This window comes from Vigna angularis, chromosome 8, assembly GCF_016808095.1.
Source record: "Vigna angularis cultivar LongXiaoDou No.4 chromosome 8, ASM1680809v1, whole genome shotgun sequence".
In the NCBI taxonomy this organism is placed as follows: domain Eukaryota; kingdom Viridiplantae; phylum Streptophyta; class Magnoliopsida; order Fabales; family Fabaceae; genus Vigna; species Vigna angularis.
In genome coordinates, this window is record NC_068977.1 from 10,776,423 (window position 1) to 10,800,946 (window position 24,524).

General features: G+C 34.0%; 1 long non-coding RNA gene, 1 other non-coding gene and 1 pseudogene across 3 annotated transcripts; 2 read left to right on the plus strand and 1 right to left on the minus strand.

Moving 5' to 3' along the window:
• The first annotated feature begins 4,096 nt into the window (after window positions 1–4,096).
• Window positions 4,097–6,697, plus strand: LOC108345134 (uncharacterized). 2 transcript variants are annotated; one of them, XR_008245126.1, is made up of 4 exons: window positions 4,097–4,366; window positions 4,516–4,756; window positions 4,900–5,088; window positions 6,415–6,697. It is a non-coding gene; the product is annotated as an uncharacterized LOC108345134 (long non-coding RNA). The 2 variants fall into 2 exon arrangements; XR_001833635.2 differs by having other exon boundaries at window positions 4,516–5,088.
• A 2,823-nt stretch (window positions 6,698–9,520) lies between these two features.
• On the plus strand, window positions 9,521–10,922 carry LOC128193712 (leucine-rich repeat extensin-like protein 4; annotated as a pseudogene).
• Window positions 10,923–19,440: 8,518 nt separating this feature from the next.
• TRNAP-AGG (transfer RNA proline (anticodon AGG)) lies at window positions 19,441–19,512 on the minus strand. The gene has a single exon. It is a non-coding gene; the product is annotated as a tRNA-Pro (tRNA).
• Between the last annotated feature and the right edge of the window lie 5,012 nt (window positions 19,513–24,524).

Sequence of the window (24,524 nt, forward strand, 5' to 3'; positions counted from 1 at the left end):
ATTTTTTTATTGCTTTTCGATTTATAGGTTTTAATAGTTTTTCTACGTATATTTTGACGAGAAATTGATATTTTTGTTTGGATTGAATTTATAAAAGAAAAACTTAAAAAAATAATATTTTAATAAAAAAACCTTGTTTTTAAGTTTGTTCTTCCAAATTTTCTAGTCGTTTGTGGCTGTTATTTAGTTTGGTTATGTAAATTTTGAAACACAGGGTTAATGCCATAGCTAGTTTATATATGTTTATATATGTATATGTGTAGTTGATAGTGTGGAAAAATTTTAGTACATTTTGAAGCTACACTAAATATGTATATATATTACATGTTTCATGTTGAAGAGCTTAATTAAAAGTGTTGAATATCGAAATGGAATAGCTTATTAAATATTAATTAAATCTATATTTTTGGGCTGTTAGGAAAGATCTTTATATATTTGTTTCCTTTATGCACGTAACGTATAAAATTATGTTTATTTTTTTACAGCAAAATTCACCAAAACAAATAGATTATAAAAAAGAAAAAAAAAACCCGAAAGGTCTAAAACCCTTGGAAAATCTATCACTACGGGTCTTTCTCAAATTATCTATTATACAGGTCAAGCGAAAAATTCATTATTACACCTTTTTATCATATAGAATATTATATTTTTAACATATTGTAATTTTAGGTTTTGGAATTAAGTTTTGAAATGCATAATTAATTATTTTTATTTCTTAATATAATTAGTTAAAATTTATTGAATTTTTTTAATATTAAAATTTGAGATAATTTGTTTTCAACATTTTATGTTATATATATATAAAATTAATCCATATATAATTTTTTATTATATTCAATAATATATATATATATATATATATATAACATCCCAAAAATACAATAATAAACTATATATTAGAATAATCACATTAATAACAATCCAGTTCAGTCTTATACTAGAGTCGAGCGTACGCTCATGGCCGAACGGCCTTACAAAAACGACTTACAAAAATTTGGGATGTACAATTAGCAAACTTGACCGAATGGTTTATAAAGCAGAAATACCGAACGTCACTATACTAACTAGACTATACAGCTAACCGAACGTACTATTGTTCGGCCTTTACTTCCACGTCAACGAGATTTTCTTCCTCCAAATTTCCTTCTTCCAGCGCCACTTCCAGTAGCGCATCTCCAACTGCTCACATCCACACGAATGATCATTGCAAAAGCATGACGGACGTACAGATACAGGACAACACAATGAAAAACACAGGGTAAGCTTATTTAATTTAATTCAAGTAATAACATGCATTTCTAACATTCAAACATATCAAATACATTTCAATATACGATTCAATCAAACACTGATACTAGACTGACTGTCCGGACTGTATGAATCTATGTAGCTACTAGCGTTCGTGCACCTGGGTGATGTAGTAACTGGGATACCCTCAACAGCTGCCACTCGAGGTTAGCCCTATCAGTCCAAAGTACACCTAAGGACTAGGACCTCCTGTCGTTCCCACACATGACCTACCCTCCTCTACGTGAGGACGAGTACTCACGGAACATCAGGATGAACTGCCATCAATAGCATATCCACAGTCATACTTTACCAATTCCAACATTTATCCATGAGTCGTTCCTCCCCGGAACGCTCGTTCAACTTCACATCATTTCATTCATATCACATTCTCTTCTTATTTCATTCAAAATCATTCTCAATTCCATCTTTCATTATCACTCTTCTCAAATTCATCTTTATTGTCAATAAGCTAAATATCATCTCTATTCAAAGGTTTATAAAGACACCGCATACCGAACGTTCTGTCCTCACTAAGAACGAGGACGAACACTGTGGACGGGACCAAGAAGACGCCCGTTCCTGATCAGAATACGACCGATAGAGTTACGATTACGTTCGGAAATAACCGAGTAATGTCCTGTTTCATTGGACGAACGTTATTTACCATGAGAATCAGTTGAATGAACTGACTCTCGTGAATTCAAACCAATACTCCGAGAATAATTTAAGTATGGAGGCCCTAGGCCGAATACATAGGATGTAGACACCTCAATACGTTAACGAACCATATCTAGAATAGTTCTCATACCGAAATCCACTACTAGTTAATGACCGAACATGGTATGGGAAAGTTCTACTGAAGTCGAACGTACGCTATTTCATTAAGACTAATTTTATAAGAATGAGTACGAGGGCTCAGTATAAGACCGAGCACCACTTATAGCGAGCGCTAGGTGTAAGACCGAGCACTACTCAGTACGAGCGCTAGGTGTGAGACCGAGCACTAGGTGTGAGACCGAGCACCATTTAACTTATAAATACAGACTTGATAAATTTACTATGAGACTATCGAAGTAGTGTTTACGAACGGAGAAAATATACTATTACATATATATATATATATATATATATATATATATATATATATATATATATATAAAAGAATGGAGTTTATCAAAGGACACCCAGATATAACTGTGCTTGGCCGAACGCTCAAGCATAGTATTATAATACGAGGACGCTCGTCCTCAACTAGGGTTCTATCCAAATGAAAGAATCCCATTTTTACTATGTTCACCAGGAAAACCGAACGGTCAATGACCGTTCAGTGACGAACGTACTTTTTCATATGAGACTTTCATATCAAAATTATTTCTTTCCAACAATCATTTCTTAATATATATACTTTCATAACTTTATACATTCCTATCAGATTCAACTTTCATACTTCAAACAATTCATATCACATAAATCTCATATAACTCATACATCATACATAACTCAACCATATTTCATTTCCACTCATTAAATAAACGAACGTTCATGAAATCCATTCATATCAACCATCATGTCAGTATTCATACTTGATATATACATTCACCCATTCAGCAACATGCATTCATTTTCAACAAGCGTACAACAACATACAATTAAATTAGATAAGCTTCCCTTACCTCTAGTGTGAACGGACGTCCTACAGTCTGCAACTTGGTTTGCAAAAGAACTAAGATCCCTTTTTACCCTTAACGCTCAACTGCTCTACGAACAAAAGTCAAATAACGAACCAACAATGATTCAGAACTACAACTAAGGATTCATGAAACCAGAATTTGATTTGCATGTTGACAAGAACGAAAGGTTAAGGAGGAGAAAGCTTACCGATTTCAGAACTCGGAAATGATCGGTTCAAAATGAAGTTTATGACGTTGGGAACACTTCTACGGTTTCTGAAATGATGATCGGAGAAGAGAAGGATGAGATACAGTAGAGAGAAGGGAGAGTTTTCTAGAGAGAAGGAGGAGGAAGATGGAAGATCAGATTTCGAAAAGAGAGTGCATGCAGAGGAGAGTGGAGTGTTTTTCTGAAAATCCAAGTTTTGCTCCACAGTCGAGAACGAACGTCCCCTCTTTAGTCGACACCTGTTTTCCACTAACTGATTTCCGACTCCCCTCGGCGTGACACCTGGCGTCCGCTTAATGAAGTGTCACGCGCTCCAGTTGACACGCAGATTCCACTGCATTCGTCATTCCCGACTCCTTGCAGCGTGACACCTGGCGTCCGCTTTTGAGGTGTCTCGTCCTGCAGTCGCCACGTGCGTTGCTGAAGTGTCTCGCTCTCCGACTGCCACGCGGACTCCAGCGCACATACATTATTTTCCAGGGTCTGACAATATATATATATATATATATATATATATATATATATATATATATATTATAAAAGATCATTTAATTAATATTTAGAATAGGAGGGAACGATCGTATCTGTTAAAGATTACATAAAAAATTCACTTCTTAAATATAGACACAAAAAATTAAGAATAATTTTTAGTTAAAAAAGGTGAACATGAAAGTAAAACAGGAAGTCTAAGGATGTCATCCCTCTGACCAAATCAATAAGTTCTTTGGATTGGTTTAGTTTGAAATTTCTAAAAGAATTTAAAAAAAAAAAAACTTAAATAAATGAAAACTCTGTTAAAATTTAACTTTTCTTGGAATATCCAATCTAAAGCTATAAAGATTTATAAGAAATAATAGTAACAATTGATTTTCCTTTTTCGTAGTTATATATAGTTGCCATTGTCGAAATTAAACACGAACCACTTGATTGAAAACATGTCTTCTTGAATGTTCTCTTTCCTTATCTCACTCTGGAATTGTCATTATCTATTCTTCAACTACTTTTTCAACACCTAAACCGATTCTTCTCCAACTTGTCTCCTTCCATAGCCCAAAACTCTCTCTCACTGGTTTCTTCCTTCTTCTATTCCGATTAAAACACCTTTTAATATTCAGTCACTGTTCTCTTCAACTCCTCACTCCTGTTTTTGTGAATTCCATCAACAACTCCTGTGAAGGTATATATTCTATATATTCCCTTACTGATTTTTCCCTGTCATGTGCTTGTTCATCATCCTATAACCCAAATTAATATAGCTTAATCAGTTTCTTTATTTTTCTATATATCTTAATTTCTTGCTTTCTTATATATATGTTATATGTGCAGAGAGTGCGAATGAATGAAGTGGTGGACCCGTTGAACAGTTTGTTGACAGAAGATAGAGAGCACAGATGAACATACCCAAAAGGCTTTGTGTGTGTGCAGTTTTGTGCTCTCTGATCTTCTGTCAATGTACTCAGTTTCTCACCAACTCTTCTTTAGTTTCTTGATTTCATATGAGAATTGAATACCCTTTGGTTTGGTTTGATTTCCTTGAACATGCAAATTTCTCAATGAAAAAACTCAGGTAAGTACTTGCTGTATGTTAGCATACACATACACATACACATATCTGTGTTGTTTGTGCTGCAAAAACTGTGACACTGCATTCGAAAGCACATGTTAAAAAAGCTATCAGAAAACACTCAAAATTTGTCTTTGCTTTTTCAGCAGTTTCTTTCTTGAATCGTTGGCTGCATGATGATTTTGTTGTTTAGTTAACTATATTTATGTATAAAATATGAAGTGTTCACTCAACGCAGCACTGAGCAAGCAAAGCACATCTTCACCTTCAGCAGTTGACTTGACTGAGTCAGATGTGCTTTGTGAGCGGTTAGAGTTGAAGTTTACCTAACACAGGTATTGTATACTTAATACATAACTATATCTTTTAATTACATAGATAAGAGTTTGAACCTGTGATTAAACTCTCTTAATAAGGTCTCAGAAAAGGTTAATTAGATGACAGAGTAATTAGCAACAAGAGAAAAGGGAGAGTTAAGGTAAATATATAGGATTGCTCTCAGAGCCATAGCTGGAATCTATGTATATATCTATTTTATTCAGATGTTGTTGATATGATAGAACATATATGACAAATGATAAAATATATTTTATTTCATTCATTTCAGTACATCTTTTTCTTTTATTAAATGTAGATAAATCTTATTTGGATCTCATTTTTGTATTTATGTTGAGTATTATTAAAAAGAAATATCAGTAGAAACTACAAAAATCTTCATGTTCATTGGTCTTGCTTTCCTTTTAATGTGACCCACTTGCCCTTTACTTAAAATAATATGCTAAAAATACTATAGGAGAGTGACATTCTAGCTTACAAATCAACCTGACTTATCAACAATATTGGCTTTAGTGGAAACCTAGTATCTTCACATCTAGTTGTAATTTATTAACCAAATTTTCCTTTTTCTTGCTTTTATAAGAATTTTTCAGTAAAACTAGTTTAATATCCATCAAAGTGTTCCATAATGTCATTCCTTTTAACTTAAAACCTTACAATTATGTGTTTATGAGATTACTTTATGTTATTCAAATTTTTTTATTTATATATTTAATATAGATATTTTAACCCATACTTAAATTCATAACTGAGATATATATAGTACAAACTTAGTTAAAAACAAATGGGGGAGAAAAGAAACATATCAATGAGTTTATATTATACATTGGGACATTGAGAAATTTGGATTCTTGACTAAATTGTTTTGTTTTTTCTCTCTACTTTACCTTTAAAATACACTGATTAACACTAATTTTAATGTTTTAAAATTTATTAAAAGAAATTATAATATTTCAACCTCAATATATTTTAATGTTCAACATATGAAAGCACAAAAAAAAACTCAATAAGGAATCTAGACTCCATATTGGATAGCATATGTACTGTGTGAATGAATCCAAAAAGTTTGAACAGGAAGGGTTGATATATCCATTGTATTTTGGTAGATTGCATGGAGAAATGTTTGTTTGTAACGGTGACTTTTGATGCTTTTCTTTTTTAACAGAGTAGTAGGTTGTTATTTAGGAGTTTTTCTATAGCGTATAATTTGTAAATTTGTAAAATAAAATTTGTATTCATTTATATATATTATAAATTGATTTTATCTTTAGTTTAGTTGAGGAGGATTTTTAATAATATATATATATTTATATTTATATTTATAGGTTGAGAGAATCTTCAGAATGCGTTGGAGATTGAAGGGAAACAAAGTTTAGCTGTCACAGCAGATAAGTAAGGATACGTGCTCCCTGCTCACATCTATTTTTGGACAAATTGGAAAAGCCTTGTCTTTTGTCCTTTCTCACTCCAAATTTGAAACTTCAACCTCTGCTTGTACTCCTCTTTTGGCCTCTTCCTCCATTTTTCTTTCAAGTTTTTGGTCTATCAGACTACAAAATATGTAACAGAATCTTTTATCATTTACAAATGCATAAACAATCATGCCAATTCACCAAATCCATGCACACACACAACTCTTTAATCTTCAAACTATTAAATACCCATTATTGCTTTCCCTCCACTCAAATCATTTCTAATATTATCATTAGGCTGTTCAAAAAAATTAGCCACACTAAAGATAATGTATTTAGGAATGAAAATAAGTTCTCAGAGGGACATCTTTGCTTGTAAATATGTAACATGTAACAGATACTAAAAGAATATAAATAACCATGAATAATGGTTGTGGGTATTTTAATTATCTTGTTCTTGAAAGAATGGATAACAATATCATCACATCTAACTTCCAATTATTAACCCTTATACGATAATATTTGTTAATTGAATTTTATTTGGGTATTTAAAAAAAATTAAAAAATGAATTTTAAGTCAAAATCAATATTACAAAATTAAATTATTAGGTGAGGTTTGTATATAGTTATATACTTTAAATTTGTTTTATACTTTAAATTTGTTTTATTTCTAGTTTATTGAGAGATTTTCAACGAAAAATAAAATTATTGTAAAAGAAATATTCATCATTAAAAATTGTTTAAAATTTGATTTTATATATTTATATTTGTGATTAATATATGAAATTGAAGTTAGTTTTAAAACAAATTGAAATATATGCTTTGATGCAACTCATTTGAATTTGTTTTTCTTAAGATTAAATTTGTTTTACATTAATATTTTAATACACAATTTTACTTGAATTTTATTTTTAAATTAGTTTCTTATTCAGGTTTATATATTTTTGTTAATAATTTATTTTAAAACAAAAAGTATAAAAAATAACTGGTATAATATAAAAAAGTTCATGTGTATTTTTTCACATATATGTTATGGGTAATCAAACGAGTAAGAGATCAAATTATTTTTTAGAAAAGCACTATCTATAATTACTCCTACTTGTCTTTTCTAGTTGTATTGGATATAAAGAAGAACACTGAATTATTTTTAAAGAAATTAAGGTGAAGTTCCTTTTAGTTTAGTGTTTAGTAATTCCTGAATAAAATTACTTATCTAAACTATAATTTACATATTTAGAAAACATGTTATAAAATAAGATTTATATTATAATAACTAAATCAGTTCAGCTAGTTCAAAAGTGTAGCTTGATTTTATTCACTTAAATTATAATTCAGTTCAATAAATCTGAATAATTTTAGAATTTAGTTTAATTCACTCTATTTCTAGATTTAGTTTGATTTAAAATAGTTTATTTCAGATATTTTATTCCGTAACTATAATTGTATTAATTGGAAGAATAATCTCTATTAGTTAAGGGAACCATATTACTTAAATATTAACCTAAAACATCCATGATTTATACTTGTTTTTCAAAGGTTATTTTAGACCATACAATGCTCCTAAATTTAAATATCTCACATATAATCATTATAATTCTAAGGTTAAGTTAACATTTCAATGTCAGTTCTAAATTAATTTTATGAATCTTATATTCAACTTATTTTTTTAGTAGTTTGATTTTTATTTTTTTCATTAATATGTCCCTTTTAAAACGTAACTCGTAAGCAATATTTGTTTTCATAATTCACAGGATTTTACTTAAGAAATCAATCATGTGTTTTAATAATAAATTTTATTAAATAATATTGGTTAAAATAAAATAACATTGAAAAACAATGAGGAGATGATGAAATATCTCTTGAAAGGAAATTTCTTCCTGCAATACCACGTTTTCTTCCTGCATGTCCACACTTTCTAAAAATCCAATTATATCCCTACTGAAATTAATAAAAATGGACAGCGTATGATTTTATATTTTATTTTAATTATAGTTTTGGATTGGATAACCCGTAATATAAATTTACATTATGAATTGTCTAACTCAAATTTGTAAGACAATTCAAAATATAAAATATATTTTAAATATATAAAATATATTTTAAATTTGTAAGAATGCACCTATGGGCCCACATATTCGATTTTCCTTTTTATCACAGGGGACTTCTTTCTATACCTCCATTGTTTTCTTACTTTAATCGTTAATGACGTTTAAACAAAATTAACAAAATTAAATATTTTATACTAAAACTTATTTTTTTATTTATTCTACTACTATTTATCCTTAATTTTATGTATAATGTATGATGTCTAACTTATCTACAAAATCTTTAGAATGAAATAAGCACAATTGATAATGGAAAGTACTCTTCATATACCACGCAAATCCTATCATTGAGGCTGGCAATTCCATCTAACCCGTACTAAAATTATTGTTCTAACCTTGGAATATAATATGCCATTAATAAATTTACGCCGGAATGGATTGAATAACTAGATAATGCAATACCTGATTTTGAATAGTATATGTTTTCTCGTTCATATGTGCAAATATTTTCATGTATACATATAGAGAATTTCTTTCTGCACCTCAAATTTTCTTCTTGCACTTTCATCTCTACTCAATGCCTTCGCATTGCTCTTGCCACACACCAAGCGAGCACAAAAGAAATTGCAGTGATGAGGAAAATTGGAACGTGCTTCTCCACATATTTTACCTACCGACATCACATCTGGTTATGTCGAAGATGGAAAGGGGACAGCAGATCCTATAAGGAATCAGCCAATAAAAGCCTTTGTAGATGGAATTTGCAAAATCATAAATGTAATTTTACATTATTACAAATTATATAACTCATAATATATAATTTGTATTCATTAGTATAGAAATAGCGTTTAACGTTGTATTTTTAACATATAAAGAAAGAAAATTCAACTTAAAAAATTATCGGTCATAGTTTTGTAAATAAAACGTCATTATAAATGTCAGATCCCCAAGGTCAAACATCAAATAAAGTATAGATGTCGATTTTCCCTGAGTTAGAGGTCTGCATACATAATTGAAAAGTCATTGTTTTATTGTCTTTAGACGTCCGCTACAGCCCTCGACGTCTAACACGAATTAGACGTCGACTCCCCCTCTATAGTGTAAAAAAGGTTTAGAAATACCTCATTTTAAGCGTCAATATTAATTTTTTTACAACATAGACATTGGTCCTCCAGACCAAATGTCAAATCCTCTGCCAGAAACTACAAAATCAAAATTGAAAGCACACTCTCAATAAACTACGAAAATACCCCAAAAGTAGCGTCAAAATGAATTTTTTTAGTAGACGTTGTTGGTGGAGGGGGACCGACGTCAAATACCCTTTTAAACCCCATAAACTCATAACGCAAACCTCACTTTCTTTCGCATTTTCATTTGGGTTTTCGTTTCGTTTGCGTTCGCACTCCTGCTACAAGGTATGTTTAATTGATTTTCTTCCAATTAATTTATTTTGCACCGATTAACTTTAGTTTACACCGATTAAATTTCATTTGCACCGATTAAATTTTGTTTGCACCGATTAAATTTTGCTTATGATTCAGTTTTGTGCAAGACTTGATGGATCTTAATGGTGACATTAAGTGTCCAATCTTGATTGCTTGAAACTCATAGTATATACAATTTTTGGGCGTTGCTCCCTACACCACCACTCATTGCTCCCAGTACCTCTCCGTTTCTGTTTTGCCCTTGAGTCAAATTTAATTTAAGTTTTAGAGTTAATATTTTTAAAGCACACAAGCTCTTCTTCCTTTTTAACGTTTGTCTTCTTCGTCGTTGTGCTTTTGCAGTCACTTTGTGCCTCTGAAGGAATCTCCCACAATGGTCCTCTCACCGACGCGGAAGCCACCTACATCAAGCAGCGCCAGCTTCTATACTACAAGGACGAGTTCGGTGATAGAGGAGAAAAAGTAACTGTAGATCCCTCTTTCGAACGACCGTTTGAGAAACACGGCATGGAAGCATGCCAGTCTCTCTGATCCCAAAAGCCTCACGCTAGACTGGGTGGGGCCCGATGTCTGCAACTACACCTACGTCTTCTGCGCTCAAGCACTTGACAACCCTAAGATCCGCACGGTCGTCGGAATCGACCTCAACCACGACGACATTGTCGGGTATGTCCCCGAGGAGCTCGACTTGCTCACTAACCTTGCGCTCCTCCACATCAACACCATCCGCTTCTGCGGCACCGTGCCGCACAAGTTTGGCAAGCTCAAACTCCTCTTCGAGCTGGATCTCAGCAACAACCGATTCGCCGGGAAGAGCTCCTTGGGGACCGTGTGTTGGAAGATAGTGCAATATGTATTATTCCAGACACAAGACAATCATCGTTGGAACATGGAACTTATTAGCAACCAAATTCTACCAAAAATAGTGTAGGTTGTTTCAATAGTTTTGCTTCGCAATGTTATAGTCTCATTGCAACCACCAATTGTTAAATACACAACCCTCTTTCACTAACAATCACTACTCTCCGATGCCTCTTTCCAGAAAATCGCTTTCCACTGGACCCACCTCAACGTTGCCGGACCTGATGACAGCACTCCGCCATGGCGGTTGACCAGGCAGAGGAAGCTCCGCCACCTCAGCAACCATGACATTGGCTTCTCCTTCTTCCACTCCGCTGACTCTTTTTCTACCCTCGCTGGAGCCCCGCTACGCTTCCGAACACTGCTCCCTCTCTAATTTGCCGCAACCGCTGCCTCTCCCTGAAGCGTTGTTGACCCGTCGAGCCAAGTCAGTCAATTCTGGTTCCGTACATCCTCCCATCTCTGCTTCCTTAGAACATCCTATTTTTTCTTCTTTCGAGTAAACTTTGTTTCATCGTTCAAATTGCTTTGTACTCTAATTCAATTTACAAAATTTGAAAACAAGCATGCAAGTACAGTAGCGGCTTTGAATTCTAAAGCTTGCCAACAACCGCTTCCATGGCTGCATGCCGGCTGTAATCGACAACATGAAAGGGTTGAACGAGATTATTCTGATGAAAAATGCTTTCAAGTCGTGCTTCCCCGAGGAGATAGGGTTGTTGAAGAACTTGACGGTGTTCGATGTGAGCTTCAAACTGTTGTACTCGCCGTTGTACTTCCCCTGTTCCCCTCCGCCCCCACCGTCGATGTACTCGCCTCCACCACCAGTGTACTCGCCGCCGCCACCACCTCTAGTGTATTCGCTTCCTCCACATCAGGAATCAACAACATTGGAAGCAATGAGGAAGAGAAGAATGATCGAAAAGAAAGAGAAAGATGAAGAAAAACTCAAACAAAAATGGGAAGAGAAAAGAAAATCCGTTAGAGATGTGGTGGTGGGGTGCAGGTGTGTAAAATTAGAGTTTTGAATATATTATAAAACCCTAAATGGTAAAAGTAATAAAATTTTATCAGAAGGATAATTTTGGAAATAAAAAAAAGGTTTAATACCCAATTTTGTCCCTAGTTTGGTTGGGAAATCTCAATTTAGTTCCTCGTTAGAAAAGTAATTGAAATGGATCCTTAGTTGTAAATTTGTGAGTCAAGTTAGTCCCTTCCGTTAAATATAAGCAAACAGAGTTAATGGGATGATGATGTGACAGTAGTTAGTGGTTACGTGTCAAAATGTAATTGTGTGCGTGCTTACGTGTTGGTGAATTAGAGAAGAAAGGGTTTTTTTTATTAGAAGTTGGGTTTATTTTAATTGGGGATAAATTGGCAGCAGTTAGGGTTTTTAAGTAATTTTGTGCAATTCAATAGAAACAAAGTTAGGGCACCTGTTACAGAAATTGGGTTTTATTAGAAATTGGGGATAAATTGATTTAGAGCTGAATTGTGGCAGATTAGGGCATTTTGGTTTGTGCGAAAGAAGAGAGAGTTGTTATCGCGAGAATCATTAACGTGAAGACAAAGATCGTGTAGACATCGTTCTAGAGGGGATTTGGACGCGCATTCACGGAGATCGTGTTGGTGGGGTAAATTACGAAAAGCGGCATTTGAAGGTGTGTTTATGGTAGGTTTTGTTTTGTGTTTGGTTGCTTTCGGTGTGGTCCCCCCATAACTTTTGATTTTTGTATGGTTTGTCTGTTTAGTGTCCCCCATTGTCAGTGCATTTGCTTGGTTTTTTTTGCGACATTGTGGTTGTGGTCCCCCTGATAGTGTGTGGTACTGTGTTGCGCCATATGCTTTGTTTATTGTGGTAAATGTGCTTTTGCTTTGTTTGACTTGTTTATGGTCTATATAGTGGTATGTTTATGCTTTATTTTTTGCTTAGATAACATTTAGGTTAAGGGTTAAGCATAGATTAACTGTGAACAATTTTTATATTAGATAATATGGCCAACTTAGACATTGAAGTCGTGTTTCACCATGGAGGGAAATTTGAGAGTAATGGGACATTCAGATATCACTATGGTCAAACCACAACTTTAAAAATAGACCCTAATCGATGGAGTTATTTTGAAATATTAAGCATTCTAAAGGAGATGGGTTATAGGAATGTAAAGGAGTTATGGTATTCATTTGGTCGTGGTCCTGTATTAGAAGATTGTTTGGAACCTTTATTTGATGACAAAGGTGCTTGTCATGTGATCAATATTGCTATGTTGAATGGTGAAGCTCACCTTTATGTTATACACATGGTGTGTGAACCTTAGTATCTTCTGGAGTTAGAATACTTTTCTGAACCCCAAATTGATAACCTATTGGTGAAGGACAAGTTGAGAGAGAGAGTGCTGAAAAGCAAGTTGAGATAGAGGTTGGTGAAGCAGATGTTGAGGCAGTGGGTGAAGAAGATGTTGAGGCAGTGGGTGAAGCAGAGGTTCAGACAGTAGCACCTGAGATAGAAGTTGAGGTTGAGGTAGTGGGTGATGTAGAGGCTATGGTAGAAGTTCAGACAGAGGCAATGATTGATGTACAGCCTCAGGTAGAACCTGAATTATAAGTAGCCCTAGAATTGATAAAAGTTGAGGTTGATGTAGTGTCTGATGTACAAGGTGTGGTAGAAGTACAGACAGAGACAGTGGTTGATGTACAATCTCAGGTAGAACCTGAATTACACGTAGCAGGTGAGGTAGAAGTTGAGGTTGATGTAGTGTCTGATGTAGAGGTTGTGGTAGAATTACAAACAAAGGCAGTGATTGATGTACAACCTGAGGGAGAAGTTGAGGTAGAGGATGATGGTGTGGAGACACAGGGTGAGGTAGAGAGTGAGTCAAATGTTGAGGGAAACATGCATGTTGGTGTGAATGTAGACGGGCAGTCTGATGTAGAGGGGCAGGTAGAAGTAGAGGGTGAGGTAGAGGGTAATGGTGTGCAGGGACAACGTCAGGGTGATGTAGAAGCTTATGAGTATGATGTTAGAAGTGTGAATGGGTCCGAAGAGGATGTATTGACTGACCATGGAGATGACGTGGGATTTGATATATTTGAAGCTACTAATCAAGTCCAATTTGGTGGACCTAGGGGTTTATCTGACAGTGATTGGGAATCCGAGAGTTTGAACAGTGTTCTGGAAAGTGATAACACAGATGATGATAGGGATGGGTATGGGGATTTTGGTGTTTTTTCAATGCCCAAAAGTATGGAACAATATAAATGGGAAGTGGGCACGTACTTCACTAAGAAAAATTTTTTTACAGAAGCTATAAGATCGTATGGAGTAGAGAATGGTAGAAAATTAAAAGTTTATAAAAATGACAAAAGAAGAGTGTGTGTCAGATGTTGTGGGGGCAAAAGGGAAATGTCCTTGGAATGCATATTGTGCATATAAGACAGCTGAAAATACATGGCAGCTAAGGAAAATTATAGACAAGCACACATGCAGTAAAAAATTTAACATTCGTTTAATGACTTCAAAATTGTTGAGTAGGAGGTTAGAGAAGACTATAAAAGATAATCCCAATATTAATCTGTATAACCTCCATAACAAAGTTTCTAAGAAGTGGAACATTGGTGTTTCTCGGTCCACAACCTGTAGGGCAAAAGCAATGGTTTTGAAACAAATAGAAGGTGATTTTAAAGAACAATATAGAAGAGTGTATGATTATGCCAATGAGTTGCTTCGGTCAAATCCTGGTTCAACTGTCAAAGTTAATGTTGAACCTAATGAGGACACTCCAATTTTCAAGAAACTATATGTGTGTTTGAAGGCCTATAAGGACAACTTCGTGTCATGTAGGCCTATTGTAGGTTTGGATGGATGTTTCTTAAAAGGAAAATATGGAGGTAAGTTGTTAACTGCAGTAGCAAGAGATGGGAATGAACAAATGTGTCTTTTGGCATATGCTGTTGTGGAGGTGGAGAATAAGGACAGTTGGGGTTGGTTTTTACAATTGCTCATTGATGATCTTGGTGGTGTGGAGCTTTCTTCAACCATTACATTTATTTCAGATCAACAAAAAGTGAGTAATGTAGCCCATTGCATTTTTTTTTATCTTTTAAACCTTCATGTGTTTTATTTTAACTTGTATACCTTTATGTTTTTACTTGAATAGGGACTTTTACCAGCATTACAAGAACTTCTCCCTGGTGTGGAGCAAAGGTTTTGTGTGCACCACATTTATGCTAATTTCAGGAAGAGGTTTCCTGGCCAAATTCTAAAACATCTATTATGGAAGGCAACAACATCAACACACCCTCAAACATGGGAGGTAGTGATGAGAGAAATTAAAGAGGTGAATCCAGATGCCTTTAAATACTTACTAGCCATTCCACCAAGGTATGTCAATCCATATGCCTTTAAAATTCATTATTCCTATTTACTTTTGTTTGTTTTCGTAGCTGACATTTTTCACTTCTTATTTGTTTAATTAGATTTTGGTCACGGTCAAGGTTTACGAGTAATGTTGTTTGTGACACCTTAGTGAATAATATGTCTGAAGCATTTAATAGTGTAATATTACATGCAAGAGATAAGCCCATCATCACAATGATGGAAGACATTCGTATGTACCTCATGAAGAGATGGGCAACAAATAGACACAAAATAACTACATATGAAGGTAGTCTTTGCCCAAAGATTAAAATAAGATTTGAAAAGGAATTGCACTTGACTAAATATTGGATACCTAGGTATGTCGACATGACTAAATATTGGATACCTAGGTATGTCGACATGACTACATTACCATATGGACTTCTTTATGTATTCAATTTTGTACTATAAATATTGATTTCTTTTTTTTATCATTGTAGTTGGTCAGGACAAAAAAATTTTGAGGTCAGACACATTTCAATGATGAGTGACAAGTATGTGGTTGACATAGATAAACTGGAATGCAGTTGCAGAAAGTGGACTTTAACAGCCATCCCATGCTGTCATGCACTAGCTGTCATGACATTTATCAACATCAATGGAGAAGACTACGTCCCACATTGGTTTACAAAGTCAACATACCAAGAAACATACATTTCAATCATATACCCTGTCAATGGTCCTCAGCTATGGGAAATGACTTCTCAGCCTGATGTTTTGCCTCAAACTAAAAGAGTGTTGCCTGGTAGACCAAAAAAGAAAAGAAGGCTTGAGGCTTGGGAGCTAAAGAAGGATGACACACAACTCAAGCAAAATGAAACTCGTAAGAGATGTTCCATATGTAGACAACTTGGTCATAAAAGAAATAGTTGTCCACAAGCTCCTCCAACAAACCAAAGTCAATATCAATCAACTCAGCAACCTCAAACCCAAGTTGAACAAAGTCAGCCAACTACTGGACCAAGTCATCTTACTCAATGCGTATTGGAACAAACTCAGCCATCTACAACACAAGTTTAAAAGTGATTTAGAACTGACTTTATGTTTAGGTTAAGTATGTTTAGCTTAAGTGATGGCTATTTTGTAAACCTTGACATGTATTTTGAGACCAATTTTGAATTGGGTATTTTGTAAACTGTCAGATGTGCATTTCAAGTCCACTTTGTAATCTCAATGACAGATTTTCTTTTCATTATGATGTAATTATGAATGATGTTTGGATTATTATAATCTGAATTTCAATGACAGATTCTCTTTTGGATGTGCATTTCAAGTCCAATTTCTGATTATATTGTCTTTTCATTATAATGTAATTATGAATGGATGTGCATTATCAACTTGAACAGAGTCTTGTATAATTTACTCACACTAAAGTGTATTGGATTTGTTCTTGAATTATCATACAAACAGTGACACTGTCTAAAAACTTCCTTACAGTGACACTGTCTAAAAAGTCACTTATTATATATCACTCTCTTTTTTATTTCGTCTTGCTTTGGTCCAATGCAATTTCAAAAGCCACTTCCTCATTTTATTGTCAGTTACACACCACTTCCTCATTTTTTGTTCTATATATCAGACAAAATGTAAATTGAAACCATAATTTCAGATGCTTCAATTCAGATTTCACATTCATTTCAAAACATCATATTACAATTTGCCCAAAGTGCTCTTCACATAAACTGTCTAATAGAACACATCATGAACTTTTAAACAAAATACATACAAGAATGATGTTAATGAATCCTAGAAAACATATCATTGATATTAACATCTTCTCCCTTTTCTGACAATCCCTAACACATTTCTCCAGGCTATTAATCTTTCTCCTTTGCCTAGCAATAGTACTAGCAGCATCATCTACATAATCTTCATTACGCCATTTAAAGAAATTGCATCCTTGAAGTTCTTCATTTCTTGTCTGTTGTTCAATGTATCCAACCACAAAAATTGCATTAATAAACAAAAAAAATTATCACAAACATTAAACAACAAACCTTGTAATTAGGGCAGCCCCAGAATTGTTTCCCCTCGTTCTTAACTATTTTTTCCACTCTCAACACAACAGTCTCCCTACAATGGCATATTTGGCTTCCAACGAATCCTCTAGATGAACCACCACAAGAGCTCCCCCATGAGCAAGACGAACAACCTTGATTCGAAGACATTGTGAAGCCCAAAGCGAGACAACCACAAACCACGAACCACTAAGCCATGCAATTGCGAAAAAGGGAAGAACAACTCGCCAACCACGAACCACCACCAAGCACTAAGCTAAGCACAACCCGTAAACAACAACATAAATGAGAAGAAGAACAACAAGAAGAAGAACACCCACCACTGTTCCGTGTTCGCAATCTACGTTAAGAACTCCAGCTGCCATAACTTTTTTTCTATTGAATTGCACAAAATTACTTAAAAACCCTAACTGCTGCCAATTTATCCCCAATTAAAATAAACCCAATTTCTAATAAAACCCTTTCTTCTCTAATTCACCAACACGTAAGCACGCACACAATTACATTTTGACACGTAACCACTAACTACTGCCACATCATCATCCCATTAACTCCGTTTGATTATATTTAACGGAAGGGACTAACTTGACTCACAAATTTTCAACTAAGGATCCATTTCAATTACTTTTCTAACGAGGGACTAAATTGAGATTTCCCAACCAAACTAGGGACAAAATTGGGTATTAAACCTAAAAAAAAATTGGGGAGGTGGAAGGAGCAGGGGTGGCGGTGGAAGGAGCAACATTCATAATTTTTTTATGTGCTGGAATCGTTTTTGGTATTTCCGGTGTGGTAATATTGTAAAAACAAATTAATTTTTTTTTAAAAATGGTCATTGGTTTAAGAGAGGTTCGACGTCAAAATTGACGTCCGGAGAAGGGCATCTGGCGTCAAATTGACGTCTTCCTATAAGACATCGAATCTAAATTAGAGGTTGAATGTCGAAAATAACAGACGTCAAAAGTTTTTTTTACAATAGTAATTTGACGTTGTTTTAAAATTTACATCACGAATTATACAATATATAATTTTGTATTATAAATTAAATGATTTGGAATTAATCAAATTTCAATTATCTTTTAAATGTACATTAAAATTATATAATTTAAAATATAAATTTGTATTATGGATTACCTAATGTATTTTACATTAGGATTGTAGGATCAGATAGGATTATGTAATTGGAATATCTACAATTTGTAATGTCCAAAACTATATAATTAGAGTAGACGAGAATTTTGGAATTTTAAAAATATGGGTACAAGAACAAAACGTGAGAGTGAAGAAAGAAATTCCCATACGGATATAGTATCAAAGTGTCGTTTAGATATATTTGCTAATTATGCTTATGAACGAAGGTTTTTTCTTTTGTACTTGCAAGATGAGCTTGCACCTTGTCCCCCTTAAATGTAATAAGAAAAAAAAAACTTACTGGAAATGTTTACTTGAGTTTTAAAAATTGATTTTTTACCCAATTTATAATTCCTTTGTCTAATTTTAATAAATGTAATTTTTATAGTATAAATTCATATTATTATATTAGCTAAGTTTAACATACTATACATTTTAAAATTATAATATTTTAATTTTATATTTGACTCGAACAAAATATTGTTCTTGGCTCAAACAATCAAACATTTCAACTTGCAAGGATTCAACTTCAACAATTGTGTTCTACGGCATATCATACCTCTTTTTTTTTTTCAAATTTTGTATCCTTTGACAAGAATAAAAAACTTTTACCATGGACGGCAACTACCACAAGCTTTTAAAAGAAGTATATTTTGTGCTTGATATTGTTTGCAGATATACTTTATTCTTGTTATATTTAAATTTATTAATTAAAACGCTATTACTTTTAATATATATATATATATATATATATATATATATATATATATATTAAAATAGATTAATTTAATTTAATTATAAAAAGCATCTATTTGTTATGAGCATTTAATCTAAGATAATTTAGCTTTAAAACTTATAAATTAAATTTAGCATAATATATTTTAAAAAAAGTATTTTGGTATATAAGTTACAGCCTAAAACATGTTAAAAAATAATTATATCGGGTATGGTAACCCATAAATAAAGAAAAAAAGCATAAAATTTTATTTCATTTTAAATTCTTGTACGTTAAAAATCATATAAGAGGGGCATTCCGAGAATTGAACTCGGGACCTCTCGCACCCTAAGCGAGAATCATACCACTAGACCAAATGCCCACATTTGCTTCATGCTTTTGAAAAGTTTGTATTTATCGCATTATACGAGACTACTATTGAATTTGTTTTAATTGTATAGTTTGGTAAATATGTAATTTTGGTTCTTATGAATCACAATTAATATACATGTTGAAATTTTAATTTAGATGTTTAACTTAAATCATTGATTTTACAAAACTAAATGCTTCTATTTTAATTTAAAAAGGCAAAGTTACATATTAGAATATCGAAATTATATTTAAGTGATTAAAAAAAAATTACAATATTAAGTCACTTAAGGTGTTTCAAAATATAACTGCCAAGATATAAATAATAATTTACATTATTAGATATAAGTTTAAATTTAAGATTTTTATCAAAACTATCATAACAAATAATATCATATTTAAATGTGTCTAAAAATATTATTTAGTGTGTAACATATTTTATAAATATATATAAGACTGAAACATTATGCTACAAAGAAGTGTTTTGTAACATCCCAAAATATAGTAATTACCATAATCAGAATTAATTACATTAAGCTAATAAAACAGTGCAGTCTTACAAAAACCGAGCGAGCGTTAAAAGCCGAATGGCATAAAGATACAGAAATAACGAACGCCTAAACAGACAAGAGTTCAGGGACGAACGACTTTACAAAACTATAACCGAACGTCCACAAAGTAAGCGTAACAAAACTAAAATACACGAGCGAGCGCTCTAAGGCTCGGCTTTAACTTCAACATCCACCAGATTTGCGTCCTCCAAATTTTCTTCTTCTAGCACTTCTTCAAGTGACGCACCACCATCTGCTCACATCCACACGGATGATCATTGCAAGGACAGGACGAACGTACATATACAAGGTGACAACACAAGGAAAAACAAAAGGGTAAGCTTAAGTAATTTAAATTCATACTTCAACATTTCTATTCAAACAAACACATAACTTCAATATATATAACATCATCCAAAACATAAATATATAAATACTAGACCGACCGTCCGGACTGTATGAATCTGTGTAGTTACAAGCGTCCTTGCACCCGAGTGGTGTAGTAACTGGGATACACCAAACAGCTGCCACTCGAGGTCAGTCCGTTCTTACGTCGCCCATGTTAACTTATGGACTAAGGACCTCCTGCCGTTCCCACACATGACATACTTCCTCTACATGAAGATAGTATTCACGGAACATCAAGATGGACTGCGAGTCTTAACTTATCCACAGTCATACTTTACCAAAGTAATATTCAATATATATCAGAGTCGTTCCTCCATGGAACGCTCGTTCAAATACCAAATCATAATTTCACTTCTTATAGTGTTCGCACACCTTAATACTTCCTTTTATTTACATTTTCATTCTATGTTCCACTTCCATAAAAAGACGAACGTTCAATCCTCTGCGAGGACGAACGTCAGGAGTGAGACCGTGGGGTTTCCTTTCAGAATAATAAGGTTGACGCTTGAACATGACGAACGTTACTTTTGCTAGAATCAGTTGAATGAACCGACTCATAGCGATATAATATAAGTATTTCAGAATAAATTTAAATTTAAAGACTTTAGACTAAATTCAAAAGGATAAAGATACAACAAGACGATTTATTTAGTATTCTGAGGACAATTGTTTAATAGGATCGACCGCCAGTCAATGACCGCAAGCGGATATTCATTTACTGAAAATTTGAGACGAACGCTATTTACGTACGTTCTGGAATCAAAGATATGGACAAGCGTTCGGTATAAGACCGTACACTTCTTAGGACGAACGCTAAATATAAGACCGAGCGCTATCAGGACGAACGCTCAGTGTAAGACCGAGCGCTACTTAAGACGAACGCTACATATAAGACTGAGCGCTATTAGGACGAACGCTCAGTGTAAGACCGAGTGCTACTTAAGACGAACGCTTGGTATAAACCGAGCGCTCTTTAGGACGAACGCTCAAATAGTATTTCAAATGGGGACGCTCGTTCTAGGACGGAATTCTTTCCAAATGAAAGAATTTCACTCTAAATCATTTTCAAAGAAACCGAACGGTATATGACCGTACGATGACGAACGCATTTTATCATATGACAGGATCATTATATTTCAGATTTTCATCTTCATCTAAGCTTAACATTTCTCATACGATTCATAATCTTATAATTTCCGTTTCATCATTTAATTCCCATACTATATAGATTTCACATTAATAAATCATACTATACAAAAATCATCCAGTATCTAATTCATACGTATCAACCAGCGCATACCATATTCATTCATGCATAACAGCGATCGTTCAAGCATACTCAAACACAGCATACATCTCATACATTCTATTTCTATCATGCTCGCACACAATCATATACGTATGAATCAAATTATTAAGCTTCCCTTACCTGGTTACCAGTGTATTCCCAAATGCAAGGTTTAGGCTTCCTTTAACAACGTCATACCCTCTGGTTTCGCTCAATAAATCCACTTACTCTAAAAACACCAGAATTTCAGAATAACTCAGACCTAGAACCCATGCATGCAACCAAAACTAGGGTTCGCATGAAACCAAAAAGGACGAACGGTTAACGACGAGAACTTACCAGTTCCGATCCAAATTCTGTTCGGTTCAGAATAACGCTCACGTCTCCAGGAATATTTCTACGGTTCTGAAACGTGATCGGAGGAGGGAATGGTGAGTTACAGAAGAGAGAAGGTGGACTGGTTCTAGAGAGAAGTTAGAGAAAATGAAGAGTTGAGGTTCTGAGGAAGAAGATGAGTGGTACAGGTGAGTGGAAGGGTTTTTCGAAAACTCATTTTGTTCAATCCACGTTCGTGCGGACGAACGTCTCCCAATCCGACACCTGCACACTCACTCTGACTTCAGAAGCTTCCAACGTGACAAGTGGCGCTCGTGCATGCAGCGTTTAATGCGTTTTTAATGCACTGAACGTGTGACGAGGTGCATTTATGGAAGCTGTCAGGTGACTCAGCAGTGCAATAAATTACAGATTTGACATTTAATTATTGTTTAAATTTTCGAGATCTCACATGTTTCAAATGTAAACTAGTACTAGATACAAGTTTAATAAAGTGCTAGACCCGTACAAAGAAGGATTAAATGAAGTCTATAAGATGCAGCAACGCAAGTGAATGAAGATTAGACATATTTATTAAGTAATAAGAGTATACATTACTCAAAGAGTAGGAAAATTTGCTTGAGAAGACTAAATCCTAGGTGTAGCATGTAGATGAAACTAGTTGGAATTATATCATGCAAGTTCATTAATAGACGAAGCTAAGATGTCAAACTCACAAATGGGATAACATACCCTTGAAGCAAGTTGACTAAGTTTCCAAAGATGATCTTGACAGAGGAATCATAGAAAAAAGAAATTTATAAATAAATTACATAAACAAAAGACATAAAGAAGATTACTAATGGAAGAAAGAATCATCCTTCTATATGTCATTTCGTTTTTTTTCAATTTGATTTAAATTTTATTTTAAAACTATTATTACTCAAGATAGAGAGAATTAGTTAAAAAATAGAATTAGTTTTTCAAGATAGAGAGAGTGATTTTAAGTAAATCATATTTTTCCTTTATATGAAATAGTTGAATTGTTGATAGAGATCAAAGAGAGATTCACATGTAAAAGAACTTTCAATACTCAAGTGAGTAAAAGCATAAGAAAATAAATGAGTGTAAAAGTACGAGAATTGAAATAGTACTCCCTCTAGAGTTACGTTGTGTGTACATAAGTGTTTTTGGAATTTGGCTTAAATGTGTAAAAAATATAAAAAAACAAATAAAATGTATTTTCACAATCCTTTTATGGAGGTTTTATTTTCATAATTTAAAAATATTTTCATCTTTCAATCTTTTTAAGACATATTTTAATCATGAAAGAATTTTCAGACAATAAATAGATAATGTTTTAGATGCAGATCCAAATGATATTATCTCAAGAAACTTACACTATTGTAGAATTGGGCTTTAACGTCACCCCGTAGACGTCGGACCACAAAATAACCAACGTAAATTATTGACCGGTGGCATTTTCGTAAATAAGTGGACATATAGACGTTTGTTAGGCGAGACCCCGACGTCTATAATATTATAGACGTCAGATCCCCCTTAAAAGACGTATATATGGTTGACAAGTAGGTGAAAAGTCATTTTTTTCAGCCTTAGAGACGTCCGATCCCGCCTCCCCGACGTCTATATTCGATTATAGACATCGGTGCCCCTCCCAACGGACGTGTATATGTTTGACAGGTAGATGAAAAGTTATTTTTTTTTCGCTGTACAGACGTCGGATCACGCCATCCGACGTCTAAATGGCTTGATGAAAAGTTGTTTTGGACGTCATATTAGTGAGGGCCCCGACGTCTAGGCCAGAATAGACGTCGGTTCACCTCAGGAGTCGACATCTAACTGTTAAATCAAACCCACTATTATGAGCACCACTTCATCGTCTTCCCTCTCGCCTTTTCTCTCCGCGGCATTGCTTTTCCATGTGCGTTTTTGTCTCTTTTGAACCGTTTAAACGTACTTTTATTCCAATTATATTAGTCTTTGCTTGATTATCTTTCACTTGAACCGATTAAAATGAGTTTTTGTTGTGTTTTGGTTCAGTTTTTCTCGTGTCTTTGGGTAGCGTTGTACCACATTCTCTCTTTGCTAGTTTTCTCGTAAGAAAAACTTGCGTCTTTTGGATGTCTAATGCATTTCAACCCAAAACCGAACTTTGGTCCTTGCCTAGTTCTATTGTCACCGTTCGTTTTCATTGGCGGTTTTAATGGAACTAGGCAAGGACCTAGATTCGGTTTTCGGTTGAAATTCCATAAGAGATCCAAAAGACGCAACCTTTTTTATGACGAAACTAGCAAAGAAAGAAGGTGTTACTACGCTACTCAAAGACACGAGTTGCAGTAGACGTCAGTTAATGCAATGTCTGACGTCTAAGGGGCTACATAGATGTCAGACATTGCATTGTCCGACTTCTATGGAACCCTTTAGACATCAGACATTGCATTA